The 17,364-nt window shown below is 35.9% G+C and overlaps 1 protein-coding gene across 1 annotated transcript in view; it reads right to left on the bottom strand.

Annotated features, from left to right (window-relative positions):
• LOC123665953 overlaps positions 1 to 17,223 on the bottom strand; it is a 36,600-nt gene extending 19,377 nt beyond the window's left edge. Inside the window, exon 1 of the mRNA XM_045600174.1 lies at positions 16,977 to 17,223. The gene's annotated coding sequence lies outside the window, so the exon portion shown is untranslated. The remainder of the gene's footprint in view (positions 1 to 16,976) is intronic.
• Between the last annotated feature and the right edge of the window lie 141 nt (positions 17,224 to 17,364).

Here is a 17,364-nt window from a genome sequence, read left to right as displayed (position 1 = left end):
GACTCATCGAGGACCGATGGCAATACACTCATTTGATAAGATTTTTTACTTTTTAGTTTAGTTTATTTATAAAAGCATGTTTTTTTAAAGTTTAGTTCAACTATAATTATTTTTCATTTCGGTTAAAATCGTGCAGGCCAGTCGTAAGCTGAGGGAGAATACTAGTAAATCATGGACATCACAACGGAGTTTTCTCAAGCAAGTTTTAGTAGGTACAAGTTATATTGGACTTACTAGAAACCGGTTTTTAAATCAAGTGGCTTTATGGGTTTACCCACTGTAATTTGCATTATAGGCGACGTGTATTGAATGCTAATTTTTGGTCATATTTAAGAAGTCCATTATATATTTACATAACTTATCGACATAATATATCAAAATGAATGACTCGTGGAAATATGTTTAAGCATATAATCACTCATCATCGCTTCAGCCTAATACAGTCGATTGATGGACATAGGCCTCCAGAAGTTCGCACCAAAAATGGTGCGAACTCGTGTGTTTTGACCATAGTCACCACGCCGGGCAGGTGGATTGATGACCGCAGGGCTGGCTTTGTCGCACCGAAGACGCTGCTGCCCGTCTTCGGTCCGTGTATTTCAAAGCCAGCAGTTGGGTGGTTATCCCGCCATCGTTCTGCTTTTTAAGTTCCAAAGTGGTAGTGGAACTGATGTTATCCCTTAGTCGCCTCTTACGACACCCACGGGAAGATAGGGGCTTGGCTATATTCTTTATGGCCGTAGCTACACAGCTTATTAATACACAGCAGCACCCTTGAAAATCCGCATAACCGTTTACTGGGTGTACCGATTTTGATGATTTTTAATTTAATCAAAAACTGATGTTTGTCACGTAATCTCATTTAAATTTGGTCGAGATCTGATAACTACTTTTTGAGTTATCTTTGATAACGCGTATTTACTTGACTATTTTTTCCTATACCTACGTTGTATTACTTGTCGATGTAATTTGAAGTCGGTTTTTTTTCTTTCTTCAATTTGTAAAATGACGATTCGAAAGTGCTTTTGAAATCTGCTATTGAATAAAGCTAATTTTTATTTATTTTTTATTTTTATTAAACATTAATATTTACAGATAGTTATGGTACAAATCATGTCCGCGTGGAATTGTGTCAAGAATGCTGGCAACATTTCCCCGTTGAGTCGCTATATTCTCTGGCAAAAAATGCACCAGCCACCTTGTCGTGGAGACAGTAAGGCAAGGAGTTATTATTATTCATTAATCAATTGTTTCCAATTTTGTAACATGTACAGATAAAAACAAAAAAATATTTATGTAATTAAAATTTTTATCTTAAGTAATTACGTACAAAGTATTTATCAGCGATAACAACTTTAAATCTTTTTGTATAAGCATCAATACGCCTTATCGTTTGAAACCAGGAATAAATATTATGCGTATTTCCCTTTTTTTATACTACAAAGCGTACGGTTTGCCTGATGGTAAGCTGTTACGGTAGCCGATAGACGCCTGCAACACCAGGAGCATCGTAAGCGTGTTGCCAACGCTACCCCCCGACCTTCCCCAAGCACTCTGGTCACCTTACTCACAGGACAACACTACTTGGAAGCAGTTTTATTTGTCTATGATATTCCATAAGGTTGAGGAACTTCCCCAGTCGGACTGTTCCAGATTTTGTCAGTCAGTCAGTCAGTCAGCTCAGCCTATTGCAGTCCACTGCTGGACACAGGCTTCCTCAAGTTCGCGCCAGACATCCCGGTTTTCCGCAATCCTCATCCAGCCTACACCGGCAATCTTACGCAGATCGTCGGTCTAACAGGCCGGAGGACGTCCCACACTGCGTTTGCCAAGACAGTTTTACAAGAAAGTTTTCCAGATTTTGAGCAAGATGTATTTCTGCTGGAACCTACTCCAATTAAACTAAAGTTTTCGGAGTGATTTTTGATACTGCGAAGGTGGTAAACAAGCGTTCTATCCGCCTTATAGTTTAAATGATATAATTACTAAAAAAATTGTGTGTGTGTGCGTACTTATGTACGCACGTAAGACACATACCCCGTTGGCTAGCTAACTTCTTCGTTGACTAGCTAACTTCAGGGTGTCGGTTTTTTCGTGACGGTGCGCGCGCGCATCGTAAAAATTTACTCTCATCACTTTCCCCTAACGTGCCAAAAGAAGTATAACTTCAAAAATTCCAGAAGTTTAACTGAAATATATTAATATATATTATTTTAAATTAATCAAAAATAAATAACACAGCCCCCACTGATAATTGTTCCTATAGTTGTGTCAGTCAGTGGTCTTTTAGCGAACAGTATCGTACAACACAAGAATTCTATTATTGTATTATTTATTCTAGATGTATAAATTTATCTATGATTTTATTATTATTATTTTTTTACATTTTTTTTTTCTTTTTTTGTTAATGGTATTTTATGTAATTATATCTTACATTATCTAAACGAACAACACATTTTCCCATGGGGAGACCATTAGGAGGGCTCGGAATGCACGTTCGTTCTAAGGGTTTCTTCTAACGAAATCGCACCTCAGCTCAGACAATATACAATACAAAATTTTAATGATCAATCAACAGCTTATCAACTAATTATAAAACAATAAAATGATTAAACTAAATTAGTTCAATTGACGAACTACTGTTATTGCGCGAACATATTGAACATAATTGTTTGCTTGCAAACGAAAAAGAACCGACTTCAATTACATAGACAAGTAATATAATGTAAGTTGACGAAAAAAATTTTACAAACACACTAGTCGTCACTACGATTTTCGAGGGTTCCCTTGATTTCTCTGGGATTCCATCATCAGATCCTGGTTTCCTTATTACGGTACCACCCTTGGGATATCTCCGTTCCAACAAAAAAAAAAAAAAGAATTATCAAAATCGGTTCATAAACGACGAAGTTATCCCCGAACATACAATAAAAAAATATACGGTCGAATTGAGTAACCTCCTCCTTTTTTGAAGTCGGTTCAAAAGAAAAATATATTAATATCAGGTTTAAGATGGATTTCAAAAATAAATACCACTTAGGATACAAAGTTATAGCGATACCAAATCGATAATTTTATTTGTCGATGCGGTGTAATCTTTAACTTTCAATTGACATCATACGGTGCAAATTTTTATCTAACCTTACTAACTAGATAAGGTATCAATGATATCATGATTAACAAGAAACGGGTAAAAAGATAACCAATTATTAATAAATATTTGTGAGTCACTGATAGCCTATAATTATGTTTGCTCCCAAACAAAAAAAAAAAAAAAAACAACCGGCTTCAATTACATCGACACGTAAATACAACGTAAGTAGACGAAAATATAATCAAGTAATGAAATTTTAATGGGATTAAATTTAAATGGGTCTACAAGACAAGCATCAGTCAGTCAGACTTTCGACTTAAAAAGGTTCATCAAAATCGGTACACCCAGTGAAAAGTTATACGGGATAGTAAAACGTAGGTCAACGAATTAACAGTCAAGTAAATACGCATTATAAGATATAACTTTAAAAGTACTTGATAGATTTCAATTAAATTTAAATGGGAACAAATGACACGCACCACCTTTCGATTAAAAAACAATCATCCAAATCGGTCCACCCATTCAAATAGTCTGAGCTAACGTATATTAAAAAAAAATCCGTGCGTAAAAAGTACACAAGTCAGAAGTGAAACTTCTTTGGCAAACTAATTTTTAAGTCTCGTTTATATTTATACAAATCTAAAGCTTTAGATTTCCGTTCCAGCGCCATCTAGTAGTTTGCAAAGTAATACTAACAACCTTTGTAGTTTCTATAGCTCACGCTAGGTGGCTCTGTTGTTCGACAAAACGTTGCACACCTTCGTGACGCTAATATTATTATTATTGCGTTTCATCCGTAAAAAAATTACTCTTATGCACCTAAAGAAGTTTCACTTCAAAAATTTAGGCTAACACAATCGAAATGGCAACTTCCTTCTTGTTTAGAAGTCGCAAAACTCCATAACGTCAAGACTGATTCGATTCGATGAAGTCCGTTTTTTTCCAATTGCGTGCAAACACAATTATTATTTATAAATATAGTCAAAAACCATAGGTCCAAAGTGTACCCGAGAGAATTCTTGTTAATTAAGTTTTAATTGCATATTAATTGTCTATCATTGAACCATTTAGCCAGTAGCTAGTTTAGTCCACGCGCCTGCTCGTATTAATTTTTAGCCGATCTTATCATTTTATTAACCGCTAGCTGTTGCTCTCGTCTTCGGACGTGTTTATTTGAGAAATAAACTTTTTAGCTTTATATTATTACCGCAGTTCTTAGTTCATAGCCAGCAATCCGCGGACTAGTGGTGGTCGCTGACAGACTCGAAGTGGTCCGCGAAAGCATGGGCGATTTTTTAAATATTACTAGGTCGGCAAGCAAGCGTACGGCTCACCTGATGGTAAGCGATTACCGTAGCTTATAGACGTCTGCAACACCAGAAGCATCGCAAGCGCGTTGTCGACCCTATCCCTAATTTCCCTCCAGGAGCTCTGGTCACCTTACACACCACAGGAACACGTCGCTATTTGAAAGCAATATTATTTAGCTGTGATCTTCTGCAAAGTCGAGGTACTACCCCAGTCGGGCTCCTCGGGAAATTTCCTGCTGTGCCCTACCCCAGTTGAATATTACCATAGGGCCAAGAGCTATGAGCTTGTCGGGTTTATTACTGTTATATACTTAAGGCAAGTAAAACCACTTGAATCGTCTGTTTTGAAATTGATACCAATTGCACATATATTTGGGTTTATCCCAAGTTTAAGTACCTAAGCTAAATTGACTAATTGAACGACCTCATAATCATATTTTTATCTACCTACTATCTATATCATTACGACGAAAAGGACAGATTTTTATTTGTTTGTTGAAGTAAAACTTTTTTGCGCACGCTTGATTTGAGGAGTACACTGGTGAATGACTAGAGTGTTACGAAGTGTGATTAAGAGAGAGAGGTGCGAGCACACATTTTTTTATGACTTTTGGGACTAACCAGATTTGTTTTTTTTTTATATTCTTTTACCGTTAGCTATAATAACCAGAAGTGACATGGGTTGAAATCGTACTGTAAATAACAAAATAATTATCATACATATTTATTAATGAATGGGACCGGATGATTTGACTGTTGAATGATTGATGTGTGACGTCACTTCCTGTGAATCTAATCATGTAGTATAAGATTACAGCGTACTTAAATAATTGAATTGTCAAAAATAATAAAAATCGACTGTATGGCTATATGGTTTTGGCCTAAAAACACAATTTCATTGAAAAAGATAATGGGCTATAAAAGTGTTGAGTCGTAAAAAACATATTCATGAATATGCCAGAGGGTTATTTCAGACTCCTATTGACTAAAAAACCACCACGTCGCATTAGCTTTCGCTACCTCGCCCCGGCGGTAGGCCCGGACGAAAGTTCCGGGCTCCGGCTTCTTTTATAATGGTGGCTTCGCTCACAACAAGGCCACCCCTCAGACATGTGGGGTCGTGTCGTCCAGCGGTTCGCTGCGGGCACTTTTACAAGGAGGGGAGGAAATGGGCAAACCGTCTCCTCCTTGCCCCCATACGTCTGCGCCGGAGTAGGTCAGTGGAGACGTCATTCTCCCTGGCCCGCTCCGCGGCCTCCTTCTGCGTCATTATCTCTTCGCAAAAGGAGACTGCCACCTGCCACGATCTCAACTGTCGAGCATGGCTTTTACGACGCTCGGCAATGAGAGATCCCGTCCGAGGACCACAAGACGTGCATCAGATTTTGATTAAAACAAGAATCATCATATTATTTATCAAAAATAAACTGCTACTAATGGATACGTCATAGTAGATGGATAGTCCGAAATGAGGTAATTTATCTGAATGCCGATAGATGGCGACGCGAGTACGAAAATCATGGAAATCGGTCTACCCAGTAAAAAATAGTGTGGTAACCTCCTCCTTTCTTCGAAGTTGGTTAAAAATCATAGCACCATCAATTCTTTACACTATTTCACCAAAAAAATATATGGTAAGTTAGAGCTCATGATGAGGGTCGGGGGAAGGCGTCTATAGGCTACGGTACTCGCTTACCGATCAGGTGAGCCGTATGCTTGTTGTTGTTGTATGAGAAAAAAAACCTCCATAACTACATATCTCTGTCATATATTCATTTATATTCCATGACCGATTTTCAGTCAAGATACCATTTTTTTGAATAAATTGAATGTCAATGAGGTCATCTTATTTCATAATCAATATGCCTTATCTGTTCGTCGGCACAAAAAAAATATTAAATCAACAAACGCCTCATTCTCAACGAACCCCTTTAGGGGCTTTCCATAAATTACGTTACACCTTTAGGGGTGACACAAAATGTGTCATTCTGTGACAACGGCGGGGAGGGATCAAAAATTTGGTGCCATTACACTTCAAAATATAATGTATACCTATGATTGTTAGTATGAAATATATTTTTTTCCATACCTATGTCGGATTGATGATGATTTTATTGAAAAATAAGAATAAGAGGAAATAAAAATAATGTAAAAACTGATAAAAATTTATAGGTGTAAAATTGAAAAGTATGTGACGTCACTGGATGAGGGAGAGTCTCATAAGTGTGACTATCTGTGACAAGGACGGGAGAGGGGTCAAAAATTCGTGAATTTCGTGACGCAATTTACTACATAATAGTACACTACTTAATATTTTTTCAGTTCCCGGAAACACAAAACAAATTTAGAACTATTTGTAAAAATCCCGTGTCCGGGCTAATCTCCGAAACTAGTGGGCCGATTTTAATGAAATGTGTTTTGCCCATAGTCACCACACTGGGCAGGCGGGTTGGTGACCGCAGGGCTGGCTTTGTTGCACCGAAGACGCTGCTGCCTGTCTTCGGCCTGTGTATTTCAAAGCCAGCGGTTGGATGATTATCCCGCCATCGGTCGGCTTTTTAAGTTCTAAGGTGGTAGTGGAACTGTGTTATCCCTTAGTCGCCTCTACACCTACTGGAAGGGAGGGGGAGCTATATTCTTACTGCACAGCAAATTTTCACACAAAAAATTCGATACATATAATTACTATATTCGCGAAAAAAAATATGGCTGTATGAAGGTCGCCAGGTTAGCTAGTGTATGTATATAATGAATGACCAATACAAACATTTGTCGTGTGCCGAAAATAATGTATTAAACTGTTCGATTGAAACTTGGATGAAAGTCTAAAATAAATAAAACATAGGTATTGTATTTATTAATATTGTTTCGGACATAATGGGCACGTCCAATGACGACATTGTCGTCCTGGGACAATCTCCCACTTAATTGACGTACACCCTTGTAGCAAACTGCTCTGGTTACGTACGCCATCACGCACCCCTGAATGCGTATGACGTTTCCTGCCGCCCGAAACAAATATTATCCCAAAATTCTCGAATAAGTTACGATTCAGCCGTTTAACGCGCTTTTCGAGGCACGGTGGAGAGACCCACAAAAACAGACATCCAAACCGGAAAGAAATATTTGTAAAAATACAAATATCGATCCCGAGTGAGTACCAAACTCGCAAACCGACGATAATTAGTCGCGTACATGGCGTAAAGCTGAGAAACGCCACTAGTACATCAAAAAATAAATTTTATTATTAATCTTTAGTATTAATTTAAATTCTAGCGTATGATTATTAGTTTTGTTAATTAATTTAAATTGGATTATTTTAGTCGTAAATTTATTGTAATAATTTAATTTTCATTGATTTAATTCGATATGTTTTTGTAATGAAAAACTCTCATGAAAGCTGTATGTGCCTATAATTGAGGTATCACTCAATTGTTTGTACCCTGTGCTGATGATTATAGTGAATTTATTAGTGTCTATCTTGTTGGCGCATTATAATAAATAAATAAATAAATAAATAAAAAACAGAAGCAGAATGAAAACATTGCAAAATAAAAAAGGCGAGTGTGCTTTAGACCACACGACTAAAGCAAAATCTCTTTAGCTCCTACACTAATATACGAAACGTAATTCTCTCTTTCTATGTTCACTAACATATATCTCCCTCTCAACTAACGTTCGCCTCGTCCAATCACACTTTTCGTAACGCTCTTATCACGCATTCACTAGCTTACTCCCCAAATACCCCAGTAAAATGATTATATCATGTTTTGGCGCGTAATCAATCAAATGTAACAATATACAATCAGATTCTTGTTTGTAACCAATCTTGAAACGATCAAGACGTGCAAATATTGTTGACCTCTTGACAGCAACGTTGGGACAAATTTTGGAGATTTAAATACGAATATGTCCTCGCTATTGTGTTTATATAACTCAGTTCTTCAGTAAAATGATTCTTTCGTCGTAAGATTCATATCTGATAATACTGCACGTTTTTTAATCTATATAAATAAAAATGAATTTTTTTTTCGTCTCCGTTGTCATCACAAACTTTGTATAGAAAATAAAGTAATTGTGTTTGGTCGCTAACGAAAAAAAAAAAACGACTTCAATTACATCGACAAGTAATACAATGTATGTACATTAAAAAAAAAACTCAAGTAAATACGCTTTATCAAATACTCAAAAAGTAGCCATCAGATGTCGATCAAATAAAGCGAGACCACAAGACAAGCACCAGCTTTCTATTGAAACAAGAATCATCAAAATCGGTACAACCCGTGAAAAGTTATATAACGTAGATCGACGAAAAAATAGGAGAGTATATTATTATACATTATTATATGTAATTCGAAAAGTATTTGTCAGGTCTCAGTTAAATTTAAATAGGACCAATCAACACACACCGCCTATGAAATAAAAGAATCTTCGAAATCGGTCCTCCCAGTCAAAATTTCTGACATAACATACATAAAAAAATCACAATCGAATTAAGAACCTTCTCCCTTATTTGGGAGTTTAATTTAAAAAAAAAAATACTTTTAACACAAAAAATATATATGGCCACACAAAAATCGTTGGAGCAGCGAGTATTGATAAATACTAAGTTCCGATCATGCGTAGGAGGTATAGATAATCATAAGGCGTTATATTTTGTACAATGCTTTTTGAGAGGCATGTAGATAAAGATTGGGTTCATTGACAGAGGAAAACCGTCGTGTAGGAAATTGGTTTTTAAATGAGATGAATAAAACTTCTAAGTTTTCGCCTTTTATTCTCACATCTGTTATTGAGCTGTATGTTTAGAAGTATTCACGCTGACCGTAACAATCATTTGCTAGGCATAGAAAGTTAGAATTACGCTTCAGCTTGTAATATCCCATTGCTGGGCATAGGCCTCTTTCCCATGTAGGAGAAGTATCAGAGCTTGATCGCTGACTTTCAAACTTTGTCTTAACATTTTATGGATATTTAACGAATACTAAATACTTATAAATTTTATTTATTTTTGTGCTGACCGAAACAATTTTTTTGTTTGCGATCTCCACGATGCACAAAGCTATTCCCGTTCTTTCGCCAAGCGTTTAATAGATTTCACATGCAGATTTCATCCGAGTAGTTTTATCGTTCTGCGCAGCTAACTTTATTTAAGTTGGGAGGAACAAAATGCAGTTATGGCTTTAGTATCAACTACAGAGTATTCTCCAAGAAAATCAAAAATATCTTCAACGTCTAAACTGGTACTCGCAACATTTTTATTATTTTGACGACGTATTGGTCATACGATATTTGCTGTGGTCTGGGCGTTTGTGTATTGTGTGCTTCCAGATCTTCGACATAGGAGTAAATCCTATTGGAGGGCGTTGAGTGTTTTTTTTTTATTTATTGTTTATGTTATAAGTACCAAATTATGTTTTAAGGAAAACGTGTCAATTGAACTATTTTTTAAGTATAGACATATCCTTATAGGAAAAACAGTTTTAATTCGTACAAAAACAAACTGTTAATGTTATGAAATATTGAATAATTTTTGATTCATTGGTTATCCCTAGCTATTGCGCTGATAAGTCAATTTCTGCCCAGTCATTTGCTGATAATTCTGCTAATAAGTCATCTGCCGATAAGTTATTTGCTAATAATTCTTCTGCTGACAAGTCGTCTGCTAATCAGATTGATATCCTGTAAAGTTGAGATACTTCTAGCTCAAAGCCTTCTTCTCGCTGCTAAATTCACCATCATACTCAAAACCTCATTTTACTCGTATATACCCAACTAATGTTAAAAATGGGAAATTTTGTGAGAATGGATGGATGTTTATTATCAGATCATTATCAGATCCTTGTTTCCTTAACATGGTACCAAACTAGGGATATATTCGTTCCAACGAAACAAAAATTATCAAAATCGGTTAATAAACGACGGAGTTATCCCCGAACATACATTATATATATACGGTCGAATTGAGTAACCTCGTCCTTTTTTGAAGTCAGTTAAAAACGAATAACTCATTGTAGCGTTACGCTCATTGTACGCTTGCGCCGCATCTATCTCTCTTCCACTCGATTGGCCTATGCGTCCGAGATGTTTTGTTATGACGTTGTCACGTTAAAATATCGTCCGTATACCAACTTTACAGACAACCAACTTTTTATATGACTAGGACAGCAATCAATCTTACGGCACACCTGATGGTAAATGGTCATTGTAGCCTATGAACTCCTGTAACCAATAGTATCGCAAGAATGATGGCAATCCTACCACCGACCCTCAGGCTACTTGAGAGCATTGTTATAGCTGTGATCTTCTGTGAAGTTAAGGTACTTTCCCAGTAGAACCGCTCAAAATTTTAGCAAGATCTTGATATGCCAAGCGACAAATCTTCCTTACATTACAATCTTGACACTAACGAACACAAAAAAAGAATATCCGATTTAGTGCAGTCGTCAATTATTTATGTAGCCCATATATTATATCCTTGATCTCCAGCTATCTACGTACTAAGTTTCATTACAACCAGTTCAGTGGCATTTTCGTGTAACAGCAACAAACATCCTCACAAACTTTGGCAATACAAAGTAGGAAATAGGATTAGATATCTTTTACTTAGCGGAAAACACCGCACGTAATGGAATTCATTGCTATATCGAGACCTCAATTTGTTTTGCACTCAGACCTCAAGACAGACGTGATGAATTTATAATGATTTTTTAAGGTTACATCCTGGCTCGGGCTGTATATATTAATATTATACTAATATAGCAAAGCGGAAGACTGTTCAGACGTGCTAACTTAAAGATTTGTCCACTATCAGGCAAGGCTGGAACCTATACTATTCTTGAGATGGGGGCGAAAACCGAAGACATCTTAATACATTTTTGATTGTTTTGTTTAGTATATCACAAGGTCGTCAAACAAGCGTATTGCTCATCTGATGGTAAGCGATTACAGCAGCTTACAGACACCAGCAATAACCAGAAGCATCGCAAAACTGAGGTACGGCACAGCAGGAATTTCCTGCTCAAAATCTGGAGAAGCCCGACTGGGGTAGTACCTTGACTTTACAGAAGATCACAGCTAAATAATACTGTTTTCAAGCAGTATTGTGTTCCTGTTGGTAAGTAAGGTGACTAGAGCTCCTGGGGGATTGGGGATTGGGTCGGCAACGCGCTTGCGATGCCTCTGGTGTTGCTGGCGTCTATAAGCTACGGTAATCTCTTACCATCAGGTGAGCCGTACGCTTGTTTGCCGACCTAGTGATATATAAAAAAAAATATGTTGCCGACCCCACCCGCGACCCTCCTCAGGAGCTTTCTGCCTTACTCGATCAGGAACACAACACTACTTGAAAGCGGTGTTATTTAACTGTGATCTTCTGTAAAGTTAAGGTACTTCCCCAGTCGGGCTGCTCCAGCTTTTGAGCAGGATATTTCCTGCTGAGCCCTACCTCAATAGAAGTCCGTAACTTATCGCGTTGGTCATTTCGAAACTCACGATATTTCGGGGACGTTACAGACGCCATGTTCGGGTGGCTGAGACAGTAAGTCTCGTAGTGTCAAGTGTTCATAGTGTCCGTGAGAGTTTAAAAACATATAAAGAAATCTTTAGTCTATGGATATTGATTAAGTTCAGTCCTGAGAAGCCTCTGGAGGTTTTAGAACTCGACTAGGTTTCTTGGGAGTGTTCGTATCAAATGATACTCGGAGAGCTATTCCAAACAAATACCTGCTTGAGTCCAGATTTGGCTCTGCTAAAGGCTTGATATGTTGTTGTTATCATATATACCTGATAGCGATCGTTACTTATAGTAGAGAACATATTCTCCTCCATGGAAAAAAAGGGTTTATGCCCAGCAGTGGGATGTTACAGTCTGAATCGTGATCGTGATAGATGACGCGTTAGAGCAACGCTCACTAGCACTAGCTTACGACTGTTCCGCTGGCAGTTGCTGGTTCGATCCCAGCACATGCCATTTGTATTGGCCATAAAGAAGCTTGTCGCTGTCTAGGTGTTTGTGATACAGGAGTAAATCCTAGTGACGGCCGTCGAGTTTGAGGCGTTTATTTATTTATTATTTCAAGCGGTGACAGAATTCATGGAGAACATTGTGATTACTACGTCAACTCATCATTAGATTCATTTATTTAACAATACTATGCCTAAATAAGTATTGCTCTAAACATGCATATAAATAGCTTTATTTATGATGCCAATATTATTAAACAAAATAGTTCAGTAAGGAAAATAAAATTAAATATTTATCTAGATATATGTAAAAGTGAGTCATCGAAAATGTATGTACGTTCATAAATTCCGAATCATTACACCATATTTAATAATCTTTTTTGGAGTTTACTCTTTAAGAATTGATTTTCATGTAAGGCCCGGGGTATGAAAAAAATATAAGTTGTAAAATCTACTGATCGAATGACTTCGTTACGTTGTTAGCACCATCTATCGAGATGGTGTTACGACGTTTTCTAGTAACGCTATCTATCGATGGCGTTATTTGATTCGTTTATTTACCATCTCATATCGTATTGATCTTTTTCTTAGACTAGTAAGCCTTTTTGTTACTAATTAGACAGTCGATCTGACGGAATAAACTCCAGTCGTACGTCGGAGCTGATACACATACTTTTTTTGTGTTCATTATTGTCAGGATGAGGCTTTTATAAAAAAAAAGATATAATAATGATAAAAAAAATCTGCAAAACTAATTTCGTAGAATCAGCTAGTTTATCTAATACCTGTATACGAGCAATTCTTCCACGGAAATAGCTCCAACAATTTTCATGAAATTTAGTATTGAGGGAATTTCGGGGGCGATAAATCGATCTAGCTAGGATTCATTTTAGAAATTGACGATTTATCTGTGTTTTAAGGAAATGAAAAGCTGCTACAATATCATTAGAATACGAAGGTAAACGTCAGTGTATTTGTTTGTTTATTTAAACTCGCTAATCTCAAGAGCTCCTTGTTTCAAATTTAAAAAATTATAATTGTGTTGGATAGTCCAATTACCGAGGAAGGTACAGAATGTTTCAGTACGATTTTTCTTAGTCTAGCCTAGCTAGTCAAATATATATATGGTCTATTTTTAGTCTGTGGTGAAACTGAATATTGCTGAATGACAAAATTAATCATAGTAAGGGCCGAATTTCAAACACTGGGCGATGGGCGTAAATATCACAATAATGGTGTTTCAATTCAATTAATTTGACCTCCGTTGTAAGGAGATTACTATATTTGTCTGCGTTTAATGTCCTAAATTAATTGATGTCTATTTATGTACATACCCACACATACGCACGAATGATTTTCTAGTTTCAATCAGTAGAATATATTTTTTGTTTTAATACCTAATGGAATCGTGTTGCACGACGGTCGGAGTTGTATCTTCGATCTTCGCTTCGTCTAAGAATAAAATATACGTTCCTATTTAATAATTGTTTTTGCTTGCGAACGAAAAACGAAACCTAATTCAATTACATCGCCAAGTATTACAACGTAGGTAGACGAATAAATACTCAAGTAAACAAAAAATAAATGGCACTATATGACAAGCACCAGGTTTGGAATAAAAAAAGAATTACCGAAATCTACTTATTATTATACAACGTAGATTGAAAAAAAAAAGTCAATACTAGTGATAACACGCTTTAGTAGCGATCACTCAAAAAGAACATACTTGTCAGAACTCGATTTTTAAATTTGAAATTACTCGCACCTCCTTTCGATTTAAAAAAAAAAAAACATCGAAATCGATCCACCCAATATAAGTTCTGAGGTAACATACATAAAAAAATACAATCGAATTGAGAACCTCTTTTTGTAAAAGTCAGTTACAGAGTTAAATCAACTTTATTTTTTAAGGGAGGTTAATTTTTGCTACTCTTGGTGCAGTTGTACTTGCTTCCTGCACCAAAATTTGTTAGTTAGGTCTGAGTTTGAATATAACAATATTTTTATATTGTAGTATATATATATATAATTCTTCTGAACGTGTTTGACGCCAATTCTTCCTTAACGGCTGGAACAATTTAGTCGAAATTTTGTATGTACATTGCAAACCCATTGTCCATCAAACCATCATGGATGGGTTGAAGACAATTAGACCAATGGACCCGTTATGTAGCATTGCTATCGGGATGTCAATTGTAATGTGAAGGTGCTGTTCTGGGCAGGATATCTACTGGGTCCGGTAGTACATATATTATAATTACTTACATGTGCATTTGTTAAAAAGATATCTTATCTTACTATATCAGATGGCTGTTACCTAAAACACAGACATCCTATCTTAAGCCATTTTTTAATATAACTCAGTCGGCAAAAAGGTAAGTGAATACCGTAGCTTATTAGACGCCTGCAACACCAGAAGCATCACAAGCGCATTGCAAACCCTATCCCCAATCTCCCCCAGGAGCTCTGTTATAGGAACAGATGGCCATGCTCACTTAATATATTCATTACTATTTTTATAACAGTGTTCTTTCAACTAGCGTAATAAATATAAACAATGAACAGAATATAATGAACGGCCTCAGATTATAGTATATACTATTAAGCACTATACAACATAAGCACATGGCTATCATTGTTAAAATTCTGACATGTCTAATCATTTTTTGTAGACTAAAAAAATGATATGGTTCTAATTTGATTATTTCGCTTAACTTTTTACTGGGCGCATACATTTTTATTATTCTTTTTATATTTGATAGGTGGTGTTTGTTGTGTGATCACAATTAAATTTGACTGTAATCTGGTGTGTAGTTTAAAAAAAATACTTTCTGATAATTATATTTTTTGTAAGTTGGAAGATGAATAGAATTCCTACTTTCTAAAAATAGTTGTATTTGAAGATTCATGTTTTATATTAATTCAAAGTTTTTGAATTCACTTTCGGTATAAACTTTGCACCTCCAATCAGTGCCCCTGTAAGATCGGAGGCTTTGGCCTTGTGTTGTTATGAAAGAGACAGAATTATATACATCGATTTTTTTTTTTTGATGATGGGTGAGGTAATATTAATGTCTCAATCAATCAATCAATAGAAACGCTTGCTGTTGGTTACCCAATGAAGAATATAGCCACCCCCTCTCTTCCCGTGGGTGTCGTAAGAGGCAACTAAGGGATAGCACAGTTCCACTACCACCTAGGAACTTAAAAAGCCGACCGATGGCGGGATAACTACTGGCAATGAAATACACAGACCGAAGACGGGCAGCAACGTCTTCGGTGCGACAAAGCCAGCCCTGCGATCACCAACCCGCCTGCTCAGCGTGGTGACTATGGGTAACACACATGAGTTCATACCATTTTTGGCGTGAACTTGTGGAGACCTATGTCCAGCAATGGACTGTGATAGGCTGAAATGATGATAGTGATGATGAATAGAAAATCACGCATAGTTTTATCTAATCAGAAACAAGCATTGTCATAAAAAGTTGTAAAATAAAGAACAAAGTAACAATCAATATAAAAATGTCTATGTAAAAGTATAAGGATTTTGCACTTAAAAGTAAGTATTTTGACATATCTGGTCTAACTCTAAGGTCCTGTTTCACAAGTTGTCAGTAACATAACTTGGCTGATGACAATATCCAACAGACAAAAGCTTTTAATGTATTATTCTTTTTCACCATTGAAATTCAATGTCTTATGAGATATTTCTATTTGCAGAAATGATTACAAAACTTTTAGTTTATTAATTGAGGTGAAAGAGAACCTAATAACCTATTCTACCTCTTGCTGTTAAAATCTAATCGTAACTTATTTGGTAGATAAACTTATCCATAACTAGTGAGATGATAGCCGCCCATGCTTCGATGCTTCCCATAGTTTTAGAAGCATAATTTCCTATAGGTATGTCAGGATGTAAAGTAAACTATACGTTATTCTGAATTTCCAGATATCTACATACAGCAGTTTTTTTACAATCACATCTGAGGTTACTGCTTCAAAGTGTAACAAACATGCATTCTAGCTCAAATACTTTTGCATTTATAATATTAGTAAGAAGGATGGATGATTACAGCCAAGTAAAGTCCCTCAATCGAATTTAAATTTCAAGTTTATTAACATTTTGTAGGTAATTTTTATGCACAAAATATTTTTGGGTTTTACCCAAGCTCAATAAAATAAACATGAAATGGTTGCCCCTAAATGAATCCCCCCCCACTTTTGGAATGGCTTAGGCCATTGACCATCTAGTCTTATAATTATATATAAAAATGTTCATGCATAAATTAAATCTTTATGTAGAAAAACGTGTTTTTTTTACAAATCATATCTAGCAAGCGTCTTTTTTACACAGCCTTAAATTGGCGGGAATTGACGCAGACCTACATTTTTAAGTTCAGTCTACTTAAAATATAAAAAGTTGTTTTATTTAGTGAAAGTACGATTATTATTATACACTTTTTCTTGATTTTTATGTTTTACTATTTGTTTTGATTTTTAAAATAAATATATATAATTATTTTAAAATAAATTAATTTTGAATATAGAATGTTATCAAAAAATTGTTGAATTAAGGAAAATAATATTTTTCAACTAGGTCATACCGTTTGACGTATTCTGTGCAGCAACAGGCAAAGGTCCACAAAAAAAAACTATCACGTAACTTTTTCGGTTCAGTTTATGATACTTTCACTGCAATCCAGCACTTGAATTCACTGCATATCGCGCTTTTTTCTAGTAGATATTGTTTTTATTGATATTAAATTCACAATACTCGAGTATGACGTCTTTGCGCACGAGTCGAGCGAATCGGCGAATGTACACTGCCTAACATAAACGGTTGCTATATACAAAAAATTTTTCTCCCTAAATAGATTTGATATAATTATAAGAAAACATTTATAGTATAATACATAAATATAAACACAATGACTCATTACTTAGCACTTAAAACTTAAATAACAGTTATTTTGTGTATTATACAACTAGAAA

Source organism: Melitaea cinxia, chromosome 25 (assembly GCF_905220565.1).
Source record: "Melitaea cinxia chromosome 25, ilMelCinx1.1, whole genome shotgun sequence".
Lineage (NCBI taxonomy): Eukaryota > Metazoa > Arthropoda > Insecta > Lepidoptera > Nymphalidae > Melitaea > Melitaea cinxia.
This window is presented reverse-complemented; position numbering and strand designations above follow the sequence as displayed.